The sequence below is a fragment of the Oryx dammah genome, unplaced genomic scaffold, assembly GCF_014754425.2.
Source record: "Oryx dammah isolate SB20612 unplaced genomic scaffold, SCBI_Odam_1.1 HiC_scaffold_11203, whole genome shotgun sequence".
Taxonomy (NCBI): Eukaryota; Metazoa; Chordata; class Mammalia; order Artiodactyla; family Bovidae; genus Oryx; species Oryx dammah.
Window position 1 is genome coordinate 1228029 of NW_024080596.1, and position 14824 is coordinate 1242852.

The following is a 14824-nucleotide window of genomic DNA, read 5'->3' on the forward strand; positions in this document are numbered from 1 at the left end:
GAGCACTGAAGAATTGATGCTTTTGAACTGTGGTGTTGGAGAAGACTCTTGAGAGTCCCTTGGACTGCAAGGAGATCCAACCAGTCCATTCTGAAAGAGATCAACCCTGGGATTTCTTTGGAAGGACTGATGCTAAAGCTGAAACTCCAGTACTTTGGCCACCTCATGCAAAGAGTTGACCCATTGGAAAAGACCCTGATCCTGGGAGAGATTGGGGGCAGGAGGAGAAGGGAACGACAGAGGATGAGATGGTTGGATGGCATCATCGACTCGATGGACATGAGTTGGGGTAGAGTCTGGGAATTGGTGATGGACAGGGAGGCCTGCCATGCTGCAATTCATGGGGTCACAAAGAGTTGGACACGACTGAGCGACTGAACTGAATTATAATTAACAAGTTTGCTCTATTTTTTTCAGAATTTCTTATCCTTATAAGTCATGCAAATTTTTGGAGAAGGCAATGGCACCCCACCCCAGTACTCTTGCCTGGGAAATCCCATGGATGGAGGAGCCTGGTAGGCTGCAGTCCATGGGGTCTCGAAGAGTCGGACATGATTGAGTGACTTCACTTTCACTTTTCACTTCCATGCACTGGAGAAATAAATGGCAACCCACTCCAGTATTCTTGCCTGGAGAATCCCAGGGACAGACGAGCCTGGTGGGCTGTGATCTATGGGGTCGCACAGAGTCGAACATGACTGAAGTGACAGCAGCAACAGCAGCAGCATGGAAATTTCATGTAAAGTGTATTTTAAATTCACAAAGGTAATTATTTTAAATAAAGTGAAAAAAAGGTAGAACTGTGAGATAGCATCTCATGCAGGTATCTAATACAGCAAAGAGTTAAGTCTGAATTATTAATGGGACAAGAAGCCAACTAATATTTCACATGGCTCAGACATTGGTCTTAAGACAATGGCAGAGGGGATAAATATTTTTAAGAAAAAAAAAAGGAGGATTAATTTAGTATATGTTTTACCTAGTTTAATATGATGACTTGATGGGGAAGGAAAATGTCATGATGGTTGTGAGCCACTGTGCTTATGGTAGCTTCACTGACCTATGTAGAGAATACAGGAAGAAAAGCAGGCAAGGTTCAACAGAATACAGCTCAAATTTCTGTGAGTGTTAGGTGCTCTATTAATATCTATTGTTACATAACAATTGATCCCAAGTCTTAGCAACTTAAAATGAGTATCTGTTAATGCATACTTTTTTGTATCACTCTTAGGAATCAGAAAATGGCTTTGGAGGGTGGTTATGGCTCAGTCTCTCATGAGATCTTAGTGAAATTTTGAGCAGGTCTGTACTCATATTAGGGAAAATCAGTTCAAAGCTAATTCATGTGGCTGTTGGCTGAAGGCTTTAGTGCCTCATGAAGGACTCTCCATAAGGCTGGTCATGACATGATTTCTTCTAGAGAAAATCATCAGAGAAAGAGAGAAAAGAAGAAAGAACTCAAGAGAGAATTCAGTCTTTTCTATAACCTCCTTTCGGAAATGACATGGCCCCCTTGTGCCATATGCTGTTTATTGATCACAAAGTCCAATTCCAGTATGATGTTCAAGGGTACTGCACACGAATGAATATTTCAAAAGATAAGAATCATCTTAGAGGATACTTACCAGGTTTGGCTTCCTTGTGAAAGAATCCACCTGCAGTGTGGAAAACCTGGGTTCAATCCCTGGGTTGGGAAGATCCCCTGGAGGAGGGCATGACAACCCACTCCAGTACTCTTGCCTGGAGAATCCCATGGACAGAGGAGCCTGGTGGGCTACAGTCCATGGGGTGGCAAATAGTCAGACACGACTGAGTGACTAAGTATACCAGATTTCGTGAACAGCCAAGGTATTGAAAAGAGGAGGACAGGGTTAGAGATGGAAATTTGAATATTTTTAGCAGATGGGTGGCAGCTGAAGTGCTGGGAGGAAACAAGAGGTCTAACTCAGAGTTGTAGACCTATCATTGTCATAGGAGTACATGTGGGTCACATTCACCATCGAGATCAGCCTGGATGGGTAGGAGTGGGAGGGCAGGCCTTAATTTCCAATATCTTTGTATGTGTGTGCCCAGTCGCTCAGTCATGTTCAACACTTCATGACCCCGTGGACTGTAACCTGCCAGGATCCTCTACTCATGGGATTTCCCAGGCAAGAATACTGGAGTAGATAGCCATTTCCTTCTCCAGGGGATCTTCCTGACCCAGAGATTGAACCCACATCTTCTGCATTGCAGGAGGGTTCTTTACTACTGAGCCACCTAATCTTTGTTATAGTTTAAAAAGGCACTTCCAGAGATTCTGTGTGAACTTATCCCATCTACATATGCTATTTCCTTTGAGAGTCACCTGAATTATTACAAAAATCTCTTAATTCTTCACCATGACTCTTTTTCCCAATTCCACCCCCTTCTCAGGGATAGGTTAAGTTTAAATTTTTTCTCCTCCCTTGAGATTTTGGTTGTCTTGTAATAACAGCATGTTTTAGCTCCAGAGAAGAAAATTATTTTCTCTGGGTACATAAGTGGTATGTTGACTTATCCTTCATAGCAGTGAACTATATTTGACTTTCAGCAGATACAAAGACTGAGTCTTTTGATTTATACAAATAAGCTATAGCAAATATATAAAACATAAAAATATTGGCCTCAATTCATCCTCATACAGTTTGAATGTAAAAAATATATATATAGAACCATGTTAATCTTCTTTAAATCCTTTTACAAGCCATAGTTCCTTCCTGTTATTAGCCATAAGTATTCCCATTGATGATAGTTTGCTTTAATTCAGGCAACCTATAATACTTTAAAAAAAAAAACTATTTAAAAATATCTTACTAATATTTTTGCAGCGAGAAATGCTATAAATGTAGTAGAGGCAATAGAAATCATTGTGTCTAATACATAACATAAAGTAAAACATTTAGTCTACATCTCTCCAATTAAAAAAAAAAAAAGATAATGCAGTTGCATTTTCTTTTATTTTAAATGACAAGCTTTCAGCCCAAGTCATATAGCCTGAGAAGCAGGGAGCTCCATGGTGAGAAACATGAAACATTATTTATTTATTTATTCATTCATTTTTGGCTGTTCTGAGTCTTCTTTAATGCACAAAGATTTTCTTTAGTTGCGGACAATGAGGGCTACTCTTTTTTTTGTTTGTTCTGTTTTGTTTTAATTATTTTACTTTATTTTACTTTACAGTACTGTATTGGTTTTGCCATACATCAACATGAATCTGCCATGGGTATACATATGTTCCCAATTCTGAACCCCCCTCCCACCTCCTTCCCCATACCATCTCTCTGGGTCATCCCAGTGCACCAGCCCCAACTATCCTGTATCCTGCATCGAACCTAGACTGGCGATTCGTTCTTATATGATATTATACATGTTTCAATGCCATTCTCCCCAATCATCCCACCCTCTCCCTCTCCCTCAGAGTCCAAAAGACTGTTCTTTACATCTGTGTCTCTTTTGCTGTCTCGCATACAGGGTTACTTCTTTGCAGTGTACGGGCTTCTCATTGCAGTGGCCTCTTATTGCAGATCACAGGCTCTAGGGGCATGGGCTTCAGGAGTTGTGGCAGTAGCTTAGCTGCTCCAAACATTTGGAATCTTCCTATACCAGGGATTGAATCTGTGTCCCCTACATTGGCAGATGAATTCTTAACCACTGGACCACCAGGAAACTCCTGCAATTGCCTTTTCTACTAAGGGTAACAGTTATATTTTACATTGTCATTATGTCAATATCAACAACTTAATTCTCAAATTTTTAAAATAGATTTGGTGAAGTTATCTTGGTACTCAAGTCTTAGAAGTGATAACTGAAATTTCACTATAATGGAATACATTAACACTGTGATGTGAATGTTTATCACACCTTTTCTAGCATGAAATCTAAATAGGTTTGACCAGAAGAAAATGTACTTCACAGTAACGAATTCTGTTTCCATGACAAGCACATGCAGGCATTCAGGGTCCCAGAAGACAGTCTAAAACCACCCCTAATTGCTCTCTCAGCCTGTGGACCATATCCCCTACTCTGTCCTTCTCCCATCTCAGCTTTCCTTTCTAATAAACTCACTTAACCACTTCTCCACTGTGAAATCTATGCCAGTATATCTCTACAGAAATTCCTCAAGAGATCCATGGAAGCTGGGTCACAATTTTCTTTTGTTAATCTACAAATGAGCCTTGTTATCTACTGTTGGTCACCCCATATAACTCTTAGTCTAGTTACACTAGACTTCTTTTCCAGGGGATCTTCCCAACCCAAGAACTGAACCCTGGTCTCCTGTATTGCAGGAAGATTTTTTACTGTCTGAGCCACCATGGAACATGGTTTCTCAAATACATGGCATGTGTTTTCAAGTCCTTGTTGATACAGTTCTATTTGCCTGAAATGCCTTCCCCTGCATAAGAAAAATCTTCAACTTTATTATTTTTTTGTATTGTTAAAAATAATGTTTATTAATGCAAAATTCAGACTAAGCTACCTTAAATCAGTTTTTGGAACAAGGTGAAAGAATCAATAAACAAAATATAGAGGTATTTGAAAAAAGAAAAAAATAATCTATTCTCATCATCTAGACATACACTAAAATCTTAACAGTGGCTATTGAGTTTATCCTTTTATCCCTCCTTCTGAGTGGGTTTATTTTTTACACAGTTATTATGATTTAGTATATATTTTATATTTGCTTTCTTGTTACATTACATTGAGTATTTTTCTGTGTTTTCACAAGAACTTGGTAAACACTGTTTTATGATTTCATTTCCTCCATCAAGTGGCTAAACCACATTTACAGGCATCTCCAAGCACTATGTTTGTCCCATTTTCCTATAAGCTATCATCTCCCCATGGAGAAACTGGCTCATGCTTCCTTGATATCCTTTAAAAGGGAAGAAACAGCACCAAACTCTCTGTGCCCTACTGTTCCTGGCTCTAACCCTTCTGTGAGGCAGGGCAGCAGGCAAGAGTCTGGATGCAGCCTTCCTCCAAGATTAGAAAACTGAGTGATCTTTTTCTAATTTTCTTTTTTTGGTGGATAATTTTAAATTCACAAATAAATTAAAATGGAGCACAAAGAGTTTCCATATACCCTTCCTCCAATTTCCTTTATTTAGTAACTTACATTATCATAAAATATTTATTTACCTTTTTAAAATATATTAACTAATGTAACCATTTTGTACACGTTTTGTTTTATTTTGATTTTCTTGTTGCAAAATCTAACTCAGGACTCCATGTGGACTTAATTGTCTTGTGTCTGTAGTCTCCCTTTATCTGTGAGAGCCCCTCAATCTTTCTTGTCTTTTAAGATATTTTTCATGCTTTCTCTTTCATATTTTCATGTCACTTTTGAAGATCAGTTAACATGTAGACTGTCCTTTGACTTGAGATTGTCTGATGTTCTCTCATTATTTCATTGAGGTTGTGCATTAATTACCTTGACATTATGCAAATATTCTTTTTCTGCTTAAAATTTCACCTGCTTGTTTTTGCATTCATGCATGAATCTTGCCCAGAAAATTATTACTGTGATATAATAAATGGCAATTTTCTATTTTTTTCTCATTATCTTTATTGACTTGAATTATTCTGCAAGAAATATTTGACACATCTCTCTATCCCTATTTATTTATTTACTTAGTCATTATGATAAGTATGAACTTGCAGATATTTGTTTGTGTTATTATTTTCAGAGTACTTCCTTACACTCTTGCATGCATGATGCCAGACTTACTTTTCTCTCCCTCACCTAAGCCCTGGAATCAGCCAGTTAATTAAAGAGCTAAAGAGCTTTACTGTATTGTGTGAAGAGTGTGTTCTCCACTTGTACTAGTGGATGGACTTAGAAACTAAGATGTGCTGAGTGTGCTCATTGTTAACAAATATCACTGCTTCTGGTAACTCTCAGTGGATAGCACTAAGAAAATATAGATGTAAGTATGTATGAAAGTGAAAGTGAAGTCGCTCAGTCATGTCCGACTCTTTGAGACACCATGGACTGTAGCCTACCAGGCTCCTCCCTCCATGGGATTCTCCAGGCAAGAGTACTGGAGGGGGTTGCTATTTCCTTCTCCCAGGGATCTTTCTGATCCAGGGATCTAACCCTGGTCACCCTCATTCCAGGCAGACGCTTTAACCTTTGAGCCACCAGGGAAGCCTGTAAGTAAGAATATATATAGTTATGGGCCAGGCTTCATAGAATTGAGGCTAACCTCCCTCATGGAAGTACAAGCAGAAGTCACTGGTAGTGCTTTTCATTAGTCATGGGCCTGGGAGAAAGTCTCATAGAGGATGTGTCATTGAAGTTTCAAATTTGATTAAGGAAGGATAGTGTAAGGCAGAAAACAAAAGGAACAAAACACAAACACTGTACCTGGGTGGTTCATTGATTTCTCACAGGGGCCAAGGTTAGGAATCCTGATACTGCTTTATTTGCACACACAGATAAAGAATTACATATAGATGTATCATGCATATATACATCTATATGTATTTCACATAGATGTATATATATGTATGTATATATATGAACTGCATATAGATGTCTATATGCATGATTATATATGCATTTCACATAAATTATGCATATATACATATATATGTAATTCTTTATCTATGTGTGCAAATAAAGCAGTATCAGGATTCCTAACCTTGGCCCCTGTGAGAAATCAATGAACCACCCAGGTACAGTGTTTGTGTTTTGTTCCTTTTGTTTTCTGCCTTACACTATCTTTCCTTAATCAAATTTGCAACTTCGATGACACATCCTCTGTGACTTTCTCCCAGGCCCATGACTAATGAAAAGCACTACCAGTGACTTCTGCTTGTACTTCCATGAGGGAGGTTAGCCTCAATTCTATTAAGCCTGGGCTTCCCTGGTGGCTCAAATGGTAAAGAGTCCACCTGCAATGCAGGAGACCTGGGTTCGATCCCTTGGTTTGGAAGATCTCCTGGAGAAGGGAATGGTTACCCACTCCAGTACTCTGGCCAGAAGAATTCCATGGACTGTATGGCCCATGGATTTGCAAATAGTCAGACACGACTGAATGACTTTCATTTTTTCACTTTGCTCATCCTAGGAATGTAGATATAGAAAAGACATATCTCTGATCTCAAGGAATGTATTGCCTCAGACAGGTTGTTGCCTGTTTTTGCTTAGAATATTGAATCATATAGTCACAACACACTGCCTGATACTAGAGTTTAGCAAATTTTATTTAAAATTTGGGGCTACACAAGTGATACAGTGTGTAAGAATCTGCCTGCAATGCAAGAAACATGTGTTCAATCCCTGAATCAGGAAAATCCCCTGGAAGAGGGTATGGCAACCCAATCCAGTATTCTTGCCTGGAGAATCTTGTGGACAGAGGAACCTGGCAGGGTGCAGTCCATAGGGTCACAAAGAGCTGGACACAACTGAAGCAACTGAGCATACACACACTTTTAGAGTTTAGCAACTATCAATACTATCAATATTGGGCTTCCCCTGTGGCTCAGGTAGCTGGTAAAGAATCTATCTGCAGTGCGGGAGACCTGAGTTTGATACCTGGGTTGGGAAGATCCCCTGGAGAAGGGAAAGGCTACCCACTTCAGTATTTTGGCCTGGAGAATTCCATGGACTATATATAGTCCACAGGGTCTCAAAGAGTCAGACACGACTGAGTAACTTTCACAACTATCAGTATTATTTCAGTGAATGAACAAATGGATATTCCATGGAAGCAGAAAAGAAAGCAATCTGGAAAGACATGGGGGCTAGGATGCAGAACTGTTTGCTGTTTAGTAGCCCTGGCTTTGGAGTTGCACATACCTAGGTTTGGAATTCAACTCTGCCATGTATTGCTGACTATGTGAATTTAAGCTACACAAGAATATTAGATATAAAGAATCTGTAGACAGAGGCTGACACTTACAGGGCTAAATTAGTTAGTAAGTCGCTCAGTCGTGTCCGACTCTTCGCGACCCCATGGACTGTAGCCCACCAGGCTCCTCTGTCCATGGGATTCTCCAGGCAAGAATACTGGAGTGGGTTGCCATTTCCTTCTCCAGGGGATCTTCCCGACCCAGGGATCGAACCCAGGTCTCCCATATTAGAGGCAGACGCTTTAACCTCTGAGCCACCAGGGAAGCCTTAATAAATAAAATTAAAAACAGGACTAAATAAATACAGTCAAATTGTAAACTTTTTTTGAAAACTAGGAAAATGTTGGTACTAGTAAAAAATCTCACTGATATATGACAGATTAAGATATTTCCATCATTCAAAGATTACAACACAATGCTAAAAAAATAAATTTAGATGCCTGCATATAGGCATTTAGTTTTAATTCATTTGACATTATTACATTTTGGTATTAATTTTGGGATTTTTTTTTTCCTTAAAGGAATGAACTCGACTTTTTTAAATCCCCTCTTCCACCTCAGCCAACCACCAAACTCTATAGGGTTTTAGTCTCTTGCTTACCATGGCTGATACGAAAATTACATTTGTGAAGTGGCAAAGAGTAGGACCCCTTCAAAAGAGCACTTTCATTTGTATTCCTTTCCCTTTTCTTTTCCTTTTGGGCATAAACTTTCAATCCTTTTTCCTATATAGATTAGAGTGCCACTGGTTCAGTTGCAGATGCTTTCAACTTTTAATTATTCATTTGAATATACATCAATAAAATGTTTCTTAAGGTGTTCTGCTGAACATTAAGATGACTGACAACCCTAGATCAGATGATAATATTTACTTTTCCCCAAATGAGTATGACAGTTGCTGAGAATGCGCTTTGCTGAAATAAAGACTGTAGGTCATTTTCTCAATATGGATCCACTTACACAACTCTATGTTTTCCCCATCACTTCTCATCATTGTGTCATAAACCTTGACTTGCTAGGGACAATCAGAAAGGCAAGAGGACATAGATTCTTCATTAGTGTCTGTTTCAAAGCAAGAAATGTGATAAGGAGATAATTGAAGCACATGTCTTATACTGCTCTACAAAATCAATCAACTTTCTCACCATGACACAAGAACCAGCTCTGAATTCATTTTATTTAAAGTAAACTTTAAGGATTTATAATGAGATTATAACTTACAATCCTTGGCTTTCATCATTATATAGTATCCTGCATAATTCAAGGAGAAATAGTTATAGACAGGCTATATACACAAGTATAAAAGGACCACTTAGTATAGTACAGAGACTTATGGCTAACAGTATCAATGTTCTTATCAAGCTTAACCCAAAATGATCAAGATAGTGTGTCTCAAAGTACAAATCAGGAACCAGAAGCATTAGCATTACTTGGAATCTGTTAGACATGAAAATACTCATCCTCCATCCCTGAACCTAAAACTCTGAGTCCAGTCCCCACCAATCCCTATTTTAATAGGTGATTCTGATACATGCTAGAATTTGAGAAAGAGTGGGCTGGGAGAAACAGAGACACCTGGTGCTCAGAAAAGGAGAGAATCACACTGAACAACTTGAGAGGAGCATTAATATTCAACTGAGGAAAATAGTCCAAATTAGGCTGAATGTAAGTACAGATTTGTCTGAGCCAGATGAGATTTAAAACCTCTTCTACAAGTATAACCATTAGTAGCACTTCTTTCACTCTCAGATATGTCCCCATTTGGAAGAAAAATTGTGCAGTCATCCCAAGCTAAGTTGTGTTACAAGAAAGCTAGGGAAATAAAGACTTTCTGTCCTCCTACCCTCTCATCTTTCAGCATGATCTTCAGTGCTCAAACCCTTTGGAAGCCTCAGTGGCATATGAACTCTATGGCTGTAATTCACACAGGTCAATGTGACATAAAGCATATTAGAGAATGGTGAAAAATGGAATAGCAAATGGAAGCTGTTGGTCATACCCGGTGTTTGGTTTTCCTTTATTGATTTCAGAGAAAAAATAATATATTCATTTATTTATTACTTAATTTTTTAATTTGTTCTCCTATTGAGACCTTGATAGATATGCTTCCTTTTCCACAGATAGCGAATTATTCATGTCTGAGATTTCCACTGAGTTCCTTTGGTCCTTTCACTTATGAAATTGAGAAATTGAGTCAGGATCAAGATAACAAAGTGTTGGACTTCCCTGTGGTCCAGTGGTTAAGAATTCACCTGCCAATGCAGAGGACTCAGGTTGGATCCCTGGTCTGGGAAGATTCCACATGCCTATGGTCAACTGAGCCTGTGCACCACAGTTACTGAGCCCACGTGCCACAACTACTGAAGCCTACACACCCTAGAGCCTGTGCTCTGCAACGAGAGGCTACATCAATGAGAAGCCTGCACACTTCAACTAGCGAGCAGCCCTTGCTCACTGCAACTAGAGAAAGCCTACCCAGAGCAGCAAAGACCCAGCACAGTCAAAAAATAAACAAATAAAATTAAAAGAAGATAAATAGTCTTCCAAAATGTACTTCTTTTGCAATAAATGTGTCCCATTTTAACTATGATCTCAAAACCTAGGTAGGAAATTTCATATTGTTGTATGAAAGGAGGCATGAGATCATAATCTCTGTACTAGAAATGCTTAATTCTTTTCATGGAGTTGAGTTAGTAACTGAAATGTTTTTTTGATTTAAGTTTTTTTAAAGATGATTAAGATACATTTGTTCCCTTAAATGTAGACTTGATATCAGATATAGCTTCTTTCTCCCTCAGAAATACAGGTGAATGTGGCCCAAGCTCCATTTTCTAACATTATATCAATCCAGATTATTGCCCACATTTTTCTGTACATCCCCATGATTTACTCTCTCATCTTTACTTCATACATTTTGTGTTTATGCTGTCTCAATTCAACTGATAATAACCTTAGGTGCAGAACTCTGCTTTTCTTCAATTTTTTACTGTTACTATTGTTTTTAAACTTTTACTCAATAATGAGAAGCTAGTACATCACATATTCTTTTTCCCATAATGTGTAGCCCTGTCACAGTACATTCTGTTTTATTCTATAGGATGCAGCACTATCTAAAATGATATTGTTAATTTTCTCAATTATTTTTCAATATTTCTTACCAATACAAATTCATATGCCTAACAGAGAGGCCAAACTGATTTTAGAGCACATAAAGGTTTGTTGCAGGGTTATGCAAGGAAAATAGGTAGTTTATACGCCCAACCCCCTAAAAAATCTGAAGGATTTTAGCAAGACGTTTTTTATTTAAAAAAATTATATTTAAACGGAGGATAATTGATTTACAATGTTGTGTTGGTTTCTGCCCTACATCAACATGAATCAGCCAAAGGTATACACATGTCCCCTCCCTCTTGAACCTCCCTCCCACCTCCCACTCCATCCCACCCAAGTTATTACTGAGCATCAGACTGAGATCCCTGCACTATGCAGCAACTTTCCATTAGCTATTGGTTTTACACATGGTATTGTATAATTTCAATGGCACTCTCTCAATTTGTCCCACCTTTTCCTTTCCCGCTCTGTGTCCATAAGTCTGTTCTCTATCCTTGCCCTGAAAATAGGTTCATCAATACCTTTTTTCTAGATTCCATATATATGCATTAGTATACACAATATTTGTTTTTCTGATTTACTTCACTGTGTATATCAGGGTCTAGGTTCATCCACCTCACTACAACTGACTCAAATTCATTCCTTTTTTCACGACTGAGTAATATCTCATTGGATAGTAAAACAATGTCAGACTTTATTTTGGGGGGGGCTCCAAAATCGCTGCAGATGGTGATTGCAGCCATGAAATTAAAAGACATTTACTCCTTGGAAGGAAAGTTATGACCAACCTTGACAGCATATTCAAAAGCAGAGACATTACTTTACCAACAAAGGTCCGTCTAGTCAAGGCTATGGTTTCTCCCGTGGTCATGTATGGATGTGAGGGCTGGACTGTGAAGCAAGCTGAGTGCCAAAGAATTGATGCTTTTTAACTGTGGTGTTGGAGAGACTCTGGAGACTCCCTTGGACTGCAATGAGATCCAACCAGTCCATTCTGAAGGAGATCAGTCCTGGGATTTCTTTGGAAGGAATGATGCTAAAGCTGAAACTCCAGTACTTTGGCCACCTCATGCGAAGAGTTAACTCATTGGAAAAGACTGATGCTGGGAGGGATTGGGGCCAGGAGGAGAAGGGGACGACAGAGGATGAGGTGGCTGGATGGCATCACTGACTCGATGGACGTGAGTCTGAGTGAACTCCGGGAGTTGGTGATGGACAGGGAGGCCTGGCGTGCTGCAGTTCAGGGGGTCGCAAAGAGTCTGACACAACTGAGCGACTGAACTGAACTGAACTGAACTAATACATGTAATACAACTTCTTTATCTATTTGTCTGTCAGCAGACATCTAGGTTGCTTGCAGGTCTTAGCTATTTTTAAATAGTTCTGCAATAGACACTGTGATACATGTGTCATTTTCAGTTGTGGTTTTCTCAAGGTATATACCCAGTAGTGGGATTGCAGCACAACATTTTTAAAGGCAAACTGAGGAAGCAGAGTATCTGGTTGTTGGAAATTTCTTGGTGTAGAGTTCTGTTGTTTTTGAAACTGTCCACATAGGTAAGGTAACAATGATCCTATAAATCTCTAAAAAGAAAATAGTATTCACTCTTTTTCACCTTTTTATTTCTATATGAAGTAAAAAGTGTTATACACTTAAAGATCAGAACCTTGAGAATGGGCTCTCCCATGTATTTTCAGCTATGGGTATCATTCTTAATGCAAAGCAACAGCAATAGAATATAAAGGTTAAAGTGGAAAAAAAAAAGACCTAATATGGAGTCAGATTTTCCCTTTCCCACTACATGTTTTCATCACTGAATTGTAAGCAAAGAGAGCAGTTTTATTCTATTACTGTAGACCTTGTACCAGGCACATAGTAAATATGCAATAAATACTAGCATGTTGAGTAGCCAACTGAATAAGTGGATGGATAAATTCATAACTGAATAATAGTACATGGTTTTCACTTCTATTCTTTTCCTCACTTATCTTCCCAACACTTTTCTAAACTCCTACCCACTCCAGAATTCTTGCCTGGAGAATTCCATAGACAAAGGAACCTGGCAGGGTACAATCCATGGGGTCGCAAAGAGTCAGACATGACTGAGCAACTTTCACTCTTCTTCCTACATCTTATCTTTGCTCTTCTCCTCTCTCCTGTCACCTCTTTCTATTTCTTTTCCTTTTCCTCTTTGTTTTCTTCCTCCAAAGAAATGTCTTTTATTTCAGGTATCCTTAGAATGGGCTTCCCAGGTGGCACTAGTTGTAAAGAACCTGCGTGCCAATGCAGGAGTCTTAAGATATGTGGATTAAATCCCTGGATGGAGGACATTCCCTGGAGGAGGGCATGGCAACCCGCTCCAGTATTTTTGCCTGGAGAAACCCCATAAACCAGAATATCCTGATGGGCTACAGCCCATAGGGTCACACAGAGTTGGACAGGACTGAAGTGACTTAGCACAGCAAAGCATAGCACATTCTTAGAATACTCATCACCACAAAAGGCACTTATACAGTTTTTTGACTCTGTTTTCTTAAAAGAAAGTCATGGGTTCCTCTAAATAAAATTTTCATAAAGACAATTTTCTCTACCACTTGTGCAGCAAATATTTATTCAGCTCTATTTCAGTGCTATACTAGATAAGGAGCTACCAGGAGGAACATGCTTAGTTGCTGAGTTGTGTCCAATGTCTGTGACCCTTTGGACTATAGCCCTCCAGGCTACTCTGTCCATGGGATTTTTCAGGCAAGAATACTGGAGTAGGTTGCCATTTCCTTCTCCAGGGGGGTATTCCAAATCCATGGGTTGAACCTGCATCTCCTGTGTCTCCTACATTGCAAGAGGATTCTTGCACTGAGCCATCAGGGAAGACCCAAGGAGGAGCATAGCAGATATAATTACTCATGTGGGGCCTTAACATGGTGGAAAAGAGAGATATTAATTTGATTATAAAGTATTCATTTGGATCATTATTACAAACTGAGATTAATGCCATGAAGGAACTGATAAGGAACCATGAAAACATATTACCGTGGAAACATACAGTCTGGAGATTCAAAGAGGGCTCTCTTCACAGTAAACCTGAATGGAGAAATGAAACAATAGAAGTTTATTAAGCAAAGGGGGTGAAAGCATGCTTAAATTAACAGATGTATAAAGGCCCTGGTATAGGAGGGAATGTGGCAATTGTAAACATTAAAGGACTGGTAATGACTGGAGTATTATGAGCAAGAGAGATGGACAAAAGCATGGTTCTGCAAAATATTGAGATCAAACTAGATATTTTAATCTTATCATTAAAATGATACAAGGGTCTAAGCATGGACTTTTTAAAGTGAAGTATTCCTTCATCTGCAACCAAGTGTGGGAAACCGACTGGAAGGGATTGTAAATAGGTGCATAAAGATCAGTTAAGATCAGGAATTTTCCAGGCCAGAATACTGGAGTGGGTAGCCTTTCCCTTCTGCAGGGTATCTTCCCAATCTAGGGATCGAACCCAGGTCTCCTGCATTGTCGGCAGATTCTTTACAAGCTGAACCACAAGGAAAGCCCATGAATATAAAATAGATAACAAATAAAGACCTACTGTACAGCACTGGGAACTCTATTCAATACCTGCTGTACAGCACTGGGAACTCTATTCAATACTCTGTAATGGCCTATATCAGAGAAGGCAGTGGCACCCCACTCCAGTACTCTCGCCTGGAAAATCCTATGGACAGAGGAGCCTGGAAGGCTGCAGTCCATGGAGTCGCTGAGGGTTGGACATGACTGAGCGACTTCACTTTCACTTTTCACTTTCATGCATTGGAGAAGGAAATGGCAATGCAAAAA